The 12,082-nt window shown below is 44.2% G+C and overlaps 1 protein-coding gene across 9 annotated transcripts in view; it reads right to left on the bottom strand.

Annotated features, from left to right (window-relative positions):
- AMBRA1 (autophagy and beclin 1 regulator 1) overlaps positions 1-12,082 on the bottom strand; it is a 158,465-nt gene that overhangs the window by 77,853 nt on the left and 68,530 nt on the right. The window lies entirely within an intron of this gene.

Genomic DNA, 12,082 nt, shown 5'->3' with positions numbered 1-12,082 from the left:
TAGTAGTTTGTACAAACCAGCAAGTCTACATTGGCAGAAAAGTACACAGATCGACAGAGAAAAACAGGCTGCTCTTCATTCTTCATACTCTTTTTCTCTTCAGATCATTAGATACCAGATCAATAGTATACACTTTAAGACCTCCTACAAGCAAGACATCTGAAGCATGCCTCATGCAGTTTTACATGAATTATATGATCCTTTCTTATCATTTTGCAACTTTTCACTTCCTTTGTTCAGAGGGAAAAGGGGCGTTGGTCCTACCTGAGACGCACCTTTTCGTTGGGTGGAGACAACAGCCAGTATGGGTAGTACTCGCCCAATCAGCTTGAAGGACTAAGTCTGTCAATAAGTTTAAGTCCCGCCCTTGTTGCTGGGAAGACCAGCTTTTGGCGAAGAACTGAAAAAGACAGACTCGGCGTGTGGGAGAAGAGTGAGAAAGTCAAAGAGAGAAAAGGACCAGATTGGCACAGGGAGGGTCTGGCTGCTGTCTTCACCCAACGAGAAGGTGCGTCTCAGGTAGGACCAACGCCCCTTCTCCACTGTGGGTGGACACAGCAGCCAGTATGGGACATACCCAAGTTCACTGTCCCGACACCAGGGGGGGAACAGGCTGGTCCGAAACACCCTCCCTTGAAATGACCCGTTGCGACACCTGCCGTCCAAACGTGGCCTCCGCCGAAGCAAATTTGTCCAGTTTATAGTGTCATATAAAAGGTGCCGGTGAAGTCCACGTAGCCGCCCAACAGATCTCCAGGAGCGGGGCCTGAGTAGCCCAGGCAGCTGAAGTAGCCGCACTGCGGGTGGAGTTTGCAGTCACACGGGAAGGTTGTGGAAGAGAGCAGAAGTCATAGGCCAAAGCGATAGTCTGCCAGATCCAGCGGCCTATGGTAGAAGACGACACCTTGTGACCCAAGGAGATGGTCAGGAAGGAGACAAACAGCACCTCCGACCAATGAATGGCCGCAGTCCTCAAGGTAGATTTATAGAGCCCGCCTGACGTCCAAAGTGTGCCAACAGCATTCACAAGGATGAGAGGGTCGTGGAGAGAAGTTCGGGAGAATAAGCTCTTGTGAGTGGTGGAACAAAGAGTTGACCTTTGGCATAAAGGTAGGATTCAAGCGGAGGATCACGCGATCCGCATGGAACACGCAGAGATCGGCACGGCTGGACAGAGCAGCCACCTCTGAAATGCGGCGAGCAGAGGTTATGGCCACCAAGAAGGCGACCTTACAAGACAGCAACCTAAGAGAGGTCGTCCACAGGGGCTCATACGGAGGACCCATAAGCGATTCCAAAACCAATGGAAGATCCCAGGTAGGGTAGCGGTGCAGCACTGGGGGAGACAGGTTCGTGGCACCCCGGAGAAAGCAACGAATCAGTGGATGCTGTGCCAAAGATGACAGAGACCCACAGGTAAGTACAGAAGAAATAGCTGCCACCTGGCGCCGCAAGGTGTAAGGCGAAAGCCCGTTGGAGAGTCCCTGCTGCAGGAACACCAGGATATCCACAATAGACAATTGGTGAACAGGTACACCAGTCCGGTCACACCAGGAGCAGAAGGCCCGCCAGGTAGCAGAATAAATCCGGTCCGTTGAAGGGCGACGCGAAGCCTGGATCGTCCGAATAACGTCACCCGGTATGTTTGCGTTTCTCAAAGAGAGCCGCTCAACCTCCAAGCGGTCAGACTGAGCCAAGGAAGATCTGGATGGCTCAATGCACCCTGTGTCAGAGCGTCCATGTCGAGAGGAATGCGCCAGGAGGAAGCGACCGAGAGGGAAACCAAGTCCGCAAACCATGCCCTCTGGGGCCAGTGAGGAGCTAAGAGGATCACCTCCGCTCGTTCGTCCAGGATCCTGTGAATGACCTTGGGAAGCAGGGACATCAGAGGAAAGGCGTACAAGAGCCCCTCCAGCCAAGGGGCCCGGAGGGCATCGGTGGCCTCTGCATGAGGCTCCGGAAACCGGGCGAAGAAGCAGGGCAGTTGGGCATTTGAGTGCGTTGCAAAAAGATCGGCAACCGGAGCTCTGAATCGAAGGACTAGCTGTTGGAAAATCCGTGGATGGAGACGCCACTCCGCATTGTCCACCCTGCTGCCGGCTTAGCCAGTCTGCCTGAGTATTGGTGACCCCAGATATGTGCTCCGCCTGAAGGGAGTCAAGATGGCGTTCCGTCCAGAGCCCCAACTTCATGGCCACCGCCAACAGGGACTTCGACCTGGTGCCCCCTAATCTGTTCAAGTGAGCCTTGGCCGTAACATTGTCTGTTAGAACTAGAACATGAGCTCCGGACACAAGGTGGCGAAATACCCTGAGAGCGAGAAAGACCGCCTGCAGCTCCAGCCAATTGATTGGACGACGAGCCTCCAAATCGGTCCATGTCCCTTGCGCCAGCTGACCCTGGCAATGGGCTCCCCAGCCTCGAAGACTGGCATCCGAGATGACCACCACCCTCTGGGGTTCGAGAAAAAGACAGCCCGCCGATAGGGCCGGGGACCTCCACCACTTGAGGGATCTGCAAACCGAGGAGGAACAGGAACCGGCCTGACTGACATACCTCTGCCCGCCTTCTGCAAAGGCAAGAGAAACCATTGAAGTTCCCGGGCGTGGAGCTGTGCCCAGGGAACTATGGATATGCAGATATCATCTTTCCCAAAAATTGAGAAAGAACATATGGGGAGACCAGCCGACACCCCTCAATGCTCAAGACTAACTCACGCAAGCTATCTTGTCTCAGGAGATAGGAACACCCGCCCCTGCACTGAACTGATAAGGTCCCCTAAATGGATCAATGAAGTAGAAGGCACCAGTGGCTCTTCTCCAAATTGACGGAAAACCCATGGGAAGCTAACGCTTCCAGGTGAGCTTAACATTTAAGACAGCCTGGGGGGGGGGGGAGAAGATAAGACCAGAATATCGTCCAGGTAGCACAGGAGTCTAACTGAACGAACCCTGAGAGAGGCAGCCAATGCTGCCAGAATCTTTGTAAAGGTACGGGGGGCGGAGGAAAGGCCAAAGGGTAGAGCCCTGTATTGGTAATGGACCACCCCCCCATAACAAAATCTCAAATACCGTCTATGTGCCGGGAGAATGGGGATATGTAAATAGGCCTCAGTAAGGTCTATAGAAGAGAGTAGATCGCCCCTCCTAACACCGTCGAGTATTGATCTTAAGGATTGCATCTTAAATTTACAGTATACCACATACCGATTTAAACTTTTTAGGTCCAGAATGGGTCTCCACCCCCCACCCAAAGACTTAGGTACGAGAAAAACCCGGGAACCGAAACCCGTCTCCTTTTGATTGGGGGGCCCCAAGTTGGATAGCCCTGATCGCAAGGAGATGCTGAACCGCAGAGTCCATGATTGCCTTTCTCTCTGAGTTACGAGAAAGCAGACAACAGACAAAGGTACTTGGAGGGGGGGGAAAGAAATTCAATGGCCATCCCTGATTGTAAAGTGGCCAGGACCCATTTGTCAGAAATGGACTTCTCCCAAACGGCGGCGAAAAGGGCCAATTTGCTGCATATGGGAGGGCCCGAGATGCAATCAGCGACAGCGCTGGTAGGAACGACCTCCTCCCCCTCAAAAGGGCCGTTTAGATACAAAGGGTTTACCCCAGAGAGACCTATCCTGGGAACCCCGCTGCCTGCCAGAATTATAGTACGGGCGAGGCGAAGGGAAGAAAGAAGAAGAAGGCCCCCCACTGTCAGCACTTTGAGACTGGGGCCGTGGGGCATAAGGTGAGAAGCGTGATTCCCCTCTGCGATACACCGCCAACACCTTCTTTTTATCCCAAGTCTCGGTCAAGAAGGGCTCTAATGCATCCCCAAACAGGCGTGAGCCCCCGAAAGGAATGGAAGCCAGGCGCCACTTATGCCTGGCATCTGCCTGCCAATGGTGGAGCCAGACCAAACGACGTGCAGCGACAGTGGAGGCCAGGGACTTAGCAACAAAACGTGCAGCATTCAGAGTGGAATCCGCCGAAAATTGGACCTCAGCTACAATCTTATTCAAGTTCTGCTTAGCCCAAACGTCCTCTGGTGGCAACTTCTCTTGCAGCTGATGTAGCCAGAGCAAGGTGGTGTGATTGAAGAAGGACGCCATGGAGGCCGCCCTAATCGCCTACACCGACCCTAAATGAGCTCATTGGAGAACCAAATCAAAATGACGTTCATCAGGCCACAAGCCCTCATCAGGATCCCCTGGAACATTAGCATTGGGCAACAAAGCAGCAACCGGAGCATCCACAGACGGGATCTGTAGGATGGCGTCCAAGTCAGAGGCAATGTTAAAGTTCTTCCGGTCGTTTGATGAAGGGAGGGGAGCAGAGCCCGGCGATGCCCACTGTCATTTAACCATGTCCAAAAAGAGGGGAGGGGCAGGAATAGTCGTGACCTCTTATATTGGTTCCGCAAACATTGGGTCCAAAGTCCCAGGAGGAGCAGAAGCCGCAGGAGTTGTAGTCGGGGAAAACAGTTGAGCCGTATTCACGGCTTTGAAAAGCAAGGATTTAAACAAGGATTGTGGAAACAGTCCAGTAAAGGCCGGTAGATCCAGGGGAAGGTTTTCATCCTCCGATAAGCTGGAATCACTATAATCAACATCAGACAGAGCAGAATGGTGGCTCGTGTGGGAGCACGAAGGAGATTCAGGAGCCCTGGCAGACAGATCCTCCGCCATACATGGCCGGTCAGGAGAAACAGACCGCACAGAACCAGAATTGCTGGAAGGGCGAAAACCAGCTGCCAGCGACTTTTAGACTGCTGTCTCAATGAGCCGTTGTAGCTGATCTGGCAGAAGTTGACAGAAGAGAGGCTCACTAGGAAGGACAGGTGCCGAAGGCAGCATAGAAGACTCTTGCTCCACTTTAGGATGTGCAGGGGCAGAAGGTGCAGACGAGCCGGAGGCCCAGAGGTCAGAAGTGGAAATGGCAACAGGACAATCCCGAAGGGAAAGCTGATCCGGAGTAGGAGGACGAGAGTCCCTCACAGGGTCCAAGGCCTCAGTGGCCCCAGAAGTCTGCGCTGCAGCTGACAACAGATGGGTGCTCGCTTTGTCACAGAGTTTAGTTAAAACTTTATCTCTGCGCTTTTCCACCTTGGAAGAAGCCCTGCAATGCTTGTGAGAATTGTGGTGGGAGCGCGAAGGCTGAGAAGCTGGAGGATGCTCAATAAAGGCTTGGCTCAAAAGCGGATGGGTAGCAGACAAATTATCTGATTGGCCATGGTCCTTAGAGCCGGCCGTGCGACCGTGCTTTGATTTAGATGATGCCTTAGGCATAACAGCAGGAAAGTGCCAAGCGAGAGCAATCACCGTCCAAAAGGAATACAGCGATCAATGGAGCGGTGGGGGGGAGTGTGGAAACTCCACAAATAACCTTCGTGTCAGACAAAGAAGGAGGAAGGCAAGGGAGCACGAAAGCTCCACAAAATGGCTGCCACACCTCAGGTAAGTCCTCCAAAATGGCGGCCATCACCGTTGTCACTAACTGAATCGTCACCGAAGAAGCCGCCCAGAAGTCAGTACCCGGGAGCGCGAGGCTCCACAAACGATATCCCTCAGTGATGAAGATAGAATAAGGCAGTTTGTTGCCGCCGGAATCACAAGTGCGTAAAGCTTCCCCAAGCCAAATCTCAACTGATTGTCGGCCTCTTTATAATAAGGAAAGGGGCTTCCACGCAAAGGCTAGGCGCCTGGAGCAGCGCTCTGGAACAGGCAGCCAAGCCACTAAATACAGTCTCTGGCGGCAATAGCAGAATGCAGGCAGGGCTTGTGAGAAGTTGAAAACAAAAAAACTGAAGTGACAGCAGCTTCAAACGGCAATCCGGGAGGCAAAATGGCCACCGCCGCTCCTTCGGCGCGAAAAAACAGCCGGCTAGCAGTCCCGATAGTTGAGGGCAATGTTGGCTGGGAAGGAGGCTAACTCGATGAAAATGGTGAGAAATACCCAGCCGCCAGTGCCACGCGCCGCTACACCCCCAAGGGGCTCCCACAAAGAATAAAACTCTCGAGGCACTAGTTAGTGACAGTCCTGATTAAAACTCAACAATTACTCACAACACAGCAAATAAACAGTCCAAGGCAACCAAAGTCCAAAGGATGAAGAATAATTCGTAGTCAAACAAGCCAAAGTGAGAAAAGCCAGAAATTCAGTTCCAGAAAACAATTTTGAAAAATAGGGAGAACTAGAGACCCACACGCCGGTCCAAACTGAAGGACTGAGTCAAAAGCTGGTCTGCCCGTCAACAAGGGTGGGACTTAAACTTATTGACAGACTCAGTCCTTCAAGCTGATTGGGCAAGTACTACCCATACTGGCTGCTGTCTCCACTCACAATGGAGAAAGGGTCAAAGCATTACAAAGTTCAAAAATACAATTTAAAAATAAACTGCAATATAGAATAAAAAATAAAAAATAAAATAATTTAGTTATTCACAAGTTTTGCAGAGTTTATGAGATCTTGCAAAGGAAGAGGTAAGATATTTAAGAACAAAATGAAATATATGAATTAATAGGTGTGGTAGAAGTAAAGATGGTTTGCAAGAATATAAAAATATGGAGAGGTATACAGAATAATGTTTGTATAAACTAAATTTGGTTATGATTCTTTTTCTTTGATTTCCTACCTTTAATTTATTCATAGCATTTTTAATTGTTTTGCTTCATATATCAGTTTATCCCAAAAAGTAGATATCTATATGCATCAAAATGTACCCTTGAAAGCACAAAAGAGCTAGGCCAAAACTTCAGTACTAGATTATTTTAATAGCACTACTTTATTTCAATGTTTATTACTAGTTATTTATTCTTCTATAATTAACATTTGCAGCAGAGATTCACATTTCTCTCTAACATTGGAAACTAGATTTTTTAAAAAAATATAAAATGCTTATTTAAGTCGCTATTAATGCTTTGAGCTAATAAAAAAACATGACCCTAATAATAATAATGGAAAAGGTAAGGTTATTGCAAAAATAGAAGAGCTTCCATTAAACTGATTTTCCTTAGTCACACATATTTCAATGCCTAGTTAAGTTAGAAGCTAATTTTCAAGTGAGCAGAACTATAAACAGTTCTTGTATGTTTCTGTATTTCAGAGATCTAAAGCAGAGATCTAAAGTAAGAATAAGGCAACTGGAAATAAATATTCATAAACAAACAGTTTTGAGGCAGAACAGTTTTTCCCTTTACATTATCTTACATTCTTGCATTAGTAACTTCTGGTTAAGATTCACATGCGACTATGGAAATCCTATCTTTATTGCCTCATCTTGTTTTTCAAATTCTACAACAGCTGCAAAATGAAGCTTGTCTTTGTCCTTAGGAGAATTTGCTGTAGAGAGTAGATAGGTCTGATCCAGCAATCTATTTATGCTTAGCATAGTTGTTCTAAGCTATGAGAAAAATCTCACCCAAAGAAATTGGTGTGGCTATATTAACAAAGCAAGATCACTGCACTCTGTTCAGAAATAAAAACTCAGAAACCTTAGTACGGAAAGATAGATGGATAGTGTTTTCTCCTTCCTTAACAGAATATAGCAAGACAGTGAAGAAAGTTATGTTTACAGTGTAAAAAAATAACTTTGCTAAATTTGAAGTTTTCAAAACAAACCAACTATATTAAGATTAAAATAATATTTTTTTATTCTTACAGCATTCCAGGGAGCTTATTTCAAAGTAAATGTATCATACACTTCTAACCTATTGGTGAGAACTGTATATGTGTAAAGTTAAGGAATTGTGTACCTTTTATTTCTTAGATAAACTTAGATAAATTTTATTTCTTAGATAAAGTCAGCCAACTTTTGTATGGTCTGCTAACTAAAAATGGATGGATAGGTGGCCGATTGCCAGGCCCAAGCTTCAGCTTAGCCGGCAAGTGGCAGGTCTGAAGACCGAAGGGGAGGGCTGTATAGTTTTAGTACAGTCTAGTTAGAGCCGACTCATGAGGCAAAATTCCTCAGCATCTGTTTCACTGATATCCTTCCTTTCAGAGCAGTTGGTAATACTGTGTGGAAAACTAAAATACTCAGATGAAACTGTCAAACCAATCTAAGCTTTACAAGTCAGAAGACCAACAGAAGAAATGTATTGGTTCCTTCAAGAGCCAGGATAATTGGCAGATTTTTTTAACATAACTGGCAGGTTAATCTATAAAAAAAAATAGTCACGGACATTCTAATTATGCTTATTTTACATTACCTTTGTTAAGTATCCAATAGGCTAAAAATATTCTATACCCCATATATCTATCTATTAACTCCTTTTTTCAGAAAAAGAAAAAAGGCTCATTTAGAATTTAAGCGTTTTCGTTTCAGTACTTTAAAAACTTAAAATACTAAAACAAGAAAAATGATAGATGACATCTTACTGAAAGTTTAATAGCTCAAAGCTATTCTCATAGAAAATACAAAAATATGCATCTTGACAGAGTGGTAATGGTAGTAGAGTTGTGCAAATACAACTTTCCTAATTTTTAATCATCCCATTAATGGATTATTTTTTTAAAGAGAATCTAACCTCCAATATTTACTACTACTAGTTAACAAGCTGACTGGGCAAATATGAACAGATAACTGGGTCACTACCTTCAATACAAATGAGTTGATGGACATATAAAATACCAATAAATTCTTATTAGGTTCCTTCTGTAGGCAAAAGAAGGATGAATATATAATTTATACCATAACCCAATAAATATAACTGCTGTAAATATGGATCAAATCATCACAAAAAATAAATGGCATTAAGAATAAGGGAAGAGACAGTTAAAGAAAAAAAAAAGAACACCAAATGCTTTTCCTAAAATCAAATCTTAAAATAATGCGGTTCAGATTAACTAACAAAAAAAAAAATCTTACATTAAAATGGAACTATTTTAATATTTTGAAGAACTCCATTAGCACCAAGAAATGTATTCTTACTGGATTAGCATAAAAAGGGAGAAATGTGCTGAATGCTTTAAAAAGCATTCAAACTACACAAAAGCATTCTTTTGTATGTATTAAACTACAGACAGTCTCCCAAGGGATGTAGCAATAATAAAAATAAAGTCTCACAGGGTACAGGTAGTTCTGACCTTACAACCATTTAACAATGATTCAAAGTTATGATAACCTTGGGAAAAGTGACTTACAATCTGTTCAGGTAGTCCACAACTTACATCAGTTCATTTAGTGACCGTTTGAAGATACAACGGCACTGAAAAAAGTGACTTATGACCATTTTTCACACTTGGGTCCACTGTAGCATCCCCACGGTGACATGATTTTAAATTTGGATGCTTGACAACTGACTCATGTTTATTATGGCTGCAGTGTCCCAGAGTCAGGTGTCTCCTTTTGAGCCCTTCTAACAAGCAAAGTCAATGGGGAAGGCACATTCACTTAACAACTGTGTTACTAATTTAACAACTGCAGTAATTCACTTAACAAATGTGGCCAAGAAAGGCAGTAAAATGGGGCAAAACTCATTTAACAAATTTCTCACTTAATATAAATTTTGGGCTCAATTGTCGTAAGTTGAGTAAGTACATAAATGCTGTACTTGCATTTATGACTATCCCTCCACCCTGGCAGTCATATGATCGCAATTCAGGCACTTGACAATTGGCTCATATTTAGGATAAGCTGAAGCACCCTATGGTCATGTGATCATGATTTGAAACTCTTTTTTGCCAATTTCCATTAAAACCACCCATTGGGAAAGGTGGATTCTGTTAGCAACCATGTGATTTCTTAGCTGCCGGAAAAACCATTGTAAAATCGGGTCTGACGCCACCTTCAACCACAACAATGTATGATGGAAATTCAGTTCCAATTGTGGATGTAAGTCAAGGACTACCTGCATTTAAAGAAGAATAATAAGAATTCTCTCAAGATTGGAAGATGTGGAGAGACCTGGTCCATAGAAATACCAAGAGTCAGACATGCCTGAATGGATATCATCATCATCATCATCATCATCATCATCATCATCATCATCATCATCACTATCAAAAAGGATTCTACTACACAGAATGCTCTTCATAAGATCAAAAATCTCTTACAAGTATGAAATATAAAAGAATTCATCGCCCAACTGTTTGCTGCATACTGCAGTAGAACTCTGCTAAATGCTAATGATGAACCACTATTTGAAAATCAATTCCAAAGAATTACATTACAAATCTATAATTCTATCCTATAAACTAAGTCTTCAATGACACATTGTTAAAAAAACTGCCAATCCAGAGTTGGTCCCTTCCAACTCTGTTAATCTGTTATCATATGAATTTCGTACAGCAGTTGCCAAGGACTCAAATTGCAATCATGTCACTGCAGGGATGCTGCAATTGCTGCAACTTTGAGGGCCCGTTGTGAGCCCCATTTTTCATCATTGTTGTAAATTTAATTGAATGAGTAGTCAGTAAGTGACAACAACCTGCATCTCTTACTCCTTCTTGTTCACAGGTTTGATTTATTTTAAATCAGAGGGCTAAATTAAGTTGGTGTTATCTAAGATAGGTATATTATAAATTCCATGTTCCAAAATTTTGGCCATGCTGGCAGAATAAGAAAAGCTGGTATCCGGAACAGAGAGATTATTCATGCTCCATTGTTCTGTGCTCTAGTTATAATGTCCACAAGAGAACAGCGATGGTGCAGCTAATTCTAACATCTGTTGCTTTAAAAATAATTCAGCTACCCATAGGTCAAATTTATCTTAAATACAGAGCTTTTAATGTTTCTGGTTTTAATAGGTGTATGTAACATGTTATTTTATTATTGACATTGTTTTAATTGTTGATTGGGAGCTGCCCAAAGTTCAATATTAAGTTGAGACGCTATACACGTTTTAAATCTGGGGGGAAAAAAAGCAGCCAGGATATCTCAGGTGTGTTTCTGAGACTTAAATTCTCTTAACTGGAGACCTTCAATCTGCTGTAGGAGCAAGAGCTAAAGTTTGAAGATCAGCCATTCAATTCCCCATATAAATAGTAGGCGATCCATTCATAAAAGAAGTAGAGCAAGATATCAGATGACCAAAGCAAGAACTGAGCAATTATGAATTCTTCATAATTTAGCTGCTAACATGTATTAGCATTCTTCTGTTTTAAAATTAACTGTATTTAACATTTAAAATTTCATGGGGATGAGTAGGGCGGTCTTTTATCAATTCTCCCCAAACAACTTATTTTTTTAAAAAAAGATTCTTAACTTTCATTTATTACTCTACTTCAGTGGATATATTCATTTTATTCCAAGTCAGAGCTGCACAAAATAAATGGGCAGCCTAGACTAACATACTGCATATCATTAAATGTAATCAAAAGAAAAGTTGATTAAGAAAAATATTTTAAAATAGGAGAGATGGTAAGCAGATCTATTGCTTTTAATAACTAGGAATCCAGTTATGAAGAATCTGATTCCAACAGTCCTAAATGTAACTCCTCTATGGTAGTAAATCTCCTGCATGACAATAAGAAATGACATTGTTTTTTATATCTCAAATAAATAATAATCTCCAAGCATCTTTTCTATAAAGAATAGAGCTTTTATTTAATCCAGATGGTTCCTAAATACTGCATATGTTACATGTCTTGCAAAACATACAGAACCTACCGGAGATCAGCAAACTATCGCCTATGAGCCAAGCCTGGCCCACCTGGTTTTATACAACCATGCAAGTTAAGAAGGGCCAGGGGCAGTCAAACTCCCAGAGTAAGGGATGGGTATGAGGCAGGGATCCCAGGCAGCAGTGACATCCTATAAATTACCTCCTTAAACGGGCAAAAAACGGCCCTTCCGGGCCCACCGGAAGTCGGGAAATAGGACGTTTCCGGCCTCTGGAGGGCTTCCGGGGGAGGGGAAGGCTGTTTTCGCCCTCCCCAGGCTCCTAGAAAGCCTCTGGAGCCTGGCGAGGGCAAAAAAATGGGCCTTCCGGGCCCACCAGAAATTGGGAAACGGGGCGTTTCTGGCCTCTGGAGGGCCTCTGGGGGGAGGCCATTTTTGCCCTCCCCAGGCTCCAATAAAGCCTCTGGAGCTTGGGGAGGGCGAAAAACGGGCCTTCTGGGCCCACCGGAAGTCGGGAAATGGGTCG

This window comes from Pantherophis guttatus, chromosome 1 (assembly GCF_059756535.1).
Source record: "Pantherophis guttatus breed Tessera chromosome 1, ASM5975653v1, whole genome shotgun sequence".
In the NCBI taxonomy this organism is placed as follows: domain Eukaryota; kingdom Metazoa; phylum Chordata; class Lepidosauria; order Squamata; family Colubridae; genus Pantherophis; species Pantherophis guttatus.
Note: the sequence above shows the minus strand (reverse complement) of the source record. Positions and strands in the feature narration are given on the sequence as shown.